The sequence below is a fragment of the Hippocampus comes genome, unplaced genomic scaffold (assembly GCF_001891065.2).
Source record: "Hippocampus comes isolate QL1 unplaced genomic scaffold, H_comes_QL1_v1.1 scaffold340, whole genome shotgun sequence".
Taxonomy (NCBI): Eukaryota; Metazoa; Chordata; class Actinopteri; order Syngnathiformes; family Syngnathidae; genus Hippocampus; species Hippocampus comes.
The window spans coordinates 71,805-74,214 of NW_017804764.1; positions in this window are offsets into that span (position 1 = coordinate 71,805).

Consider the following 2,410-nt stretch of genomic DNA (forward strand, 5'->3'; position numbering starts at 1 on the left):
GGCTAGCTATATGTTCATCAATTAGTTCCACACGGCGAGTCACAGTCCGACGTGACAAACTGATTTTTTCAAACTTGCCTTGACTTTCCGGACACAGAACACCTGCAGTCTCCACCATGCAGTCTTTCAAAAACTCACCTTCGGAGAAAGGCTTGCTAGCTTGTGCTAATTTGAATGCCAACAAAAAGCTTGCCTTGGTAGTTGACTCCTGAAGCGCAGTTTGTCGGTGAAAAAAATTTTGCTGAGTCAGTAAATTGGTTGCCAACCTCTCAGCCGTAGCTGCCCGTTCTTGCGCCGACTGCTTGCTGGCGTAATTGGCATGCTTCGTAGCAAAGTGACGGCTAATATTGTACTCCTTAAAAACCGCGACACTTTCTTGGCATATCAAGCATACAGCCTTTGATCGGACTTCTTTAAAAAAATATTTTGTTGTCCATTATGTGTTGAACCCTCGGCACTACCTGTCGACTTTTCTTTTCTTTGATAAACTCATGTTTGTTTTTAGAAGCTGGAAAGCTTTACCGGGGGGACCGAGAAGGGGAGTGCTTCTTCTGGGAAAAGCTTAACCGCGAAGAAGAGGGGGCAAATGCTCAAGCGCGCCATCTATTGGGGAAATGTGGGCATTACAGGGAAAACGATATTATTAATTTTATATTTTGATATAACTGGGAGAAGTTTGGCGGGCCGGATTAAAAAGACCAACGGGCCGTATATGGCCCGCGGGCCGTAGTTTGCCCATGTCTGATGTAGAGGGTTGTTTGAAAAAAATGCCGACCGTAAAGTTTTTTTTCGACGTCGGGTTACCAGAAACACACTACTTTTTTTTCTACGCCTTATCCCACAGTTTACGACTGAAAAACGCAAGGGGCTGCCATACGTTCTCCACCAGCTGCTCAACCACCGCCCCAACAGCAATATCAGACGCATCTGTAGTTAAAGCCACTTGCGCCATTGCAATCGGGTGGACCAGGAGGGCTGCACTTCCGAGAGCGGCCTTAGCTTGTTGAAATACCTGTGCCCGTTGTGGAGACCACTCGATCGGATCATTATCCTTCTTCTTTCTCAAGGCGCCGTAAAGTGGCTGCAGGAGGTGGGCTGCGCGAGGAAGGAACGGGTTATAAAAATTAACCATGCCTAAAAACTCTTAACGCCTTAACTGAAGCGGGGCGGGGGAAATCCACCACCGCCTGCACTTTGGCGGGCAACGGGATAGTGCCCTGTGCTGAAATGCAGTGGTCCAAGAAATCGATCTCAGACAGACCAAATTGACATTTCACCGCGTTAACGATCAGGCCGTGTGAATCAAGACGCTTGAAAACCGTCGGTTAAGTGTGACAGGTGTTCCTCTGGTGAAAGACTGGCCACCAGAATGTCGTCGAGATAGACAAATACAAAATCAAGGTCGCGCAACACGGAGTCCATCAATCTTTGAAAAGTCTGTGCAGCCCCCTTCAGCCCAAAAGGCATGCGCAGGAATTCAAAAAGCCCGAATGGGGATATGACTGCGGTTTTGGGCACATCATCTGCCTGCACGGGCACCTGATGATAACCACGGACCAAATCCACTTTGGAAAAAAATATTGGTGCCAGCCAAACGCACGGAAAAATCCTGAATGTGTGGAATGGAGTTGCGGTCATGCGTGGTAACATTGTTAAACCGACGAAAATCACCACAAGGCCGCCAGGAACCGTGACTTTTAGGCACCATGTGTAAGGGTGAGGCCCACGGGCTGTTTGAACGCCTAACGATTCCCAAACGCTCCATTGTAGCAAACTCCCCTTTCGCAATTGCCAGTTTTGCTTGCGTCGAGGTGACGCGCACGGCAAACACCGGCGGGCCAACTGTGGGGATGAAATGCTCCACCCCGTGCTTAATATCGGCGTCGGAAAAGGCGGGAGTCGTTAGCGACGGGAAGTCTGTCAGTAAACGTTGATAAACGTCACTCGATTAGTGATGTGTCGTTCGCGAACGAACCGGCTCTTAGAGCCGGCTCTTTGAAGTGAACGACGGGAGCCGGCTCCCCATAGGGAGCCGCTCCTAATAGGAGCCAACTTTTTTTTTCTCCTGTCCCCTATCCCCCCCCCCCCTTCAGTTAAAGCCGCACGGGATTGGTCAAGATCCGTGGTAGAAGAGGAACATGAGGGTGACACACGCTGCAGTGAAGAGAAGGGGGAGGAATTAGAGACACACACAGCAGCACACGAACAGGAGAGACAGGGAGAGGAGAGAGAGCTCGAAGAGGAGAGAGAGCTCGAAAGCCCTACAGAGAAAAAAACAACACGGTGGAAAGTTGGGTCTTTGTTTTTGTACTTTGTAATTTATTTTTTGTAGCACTCCATGTTGAGTATGTTCAGAAGAGTATAAATAAAGCCATATAAATAATAAATATTTGATATACTGTATATTTTT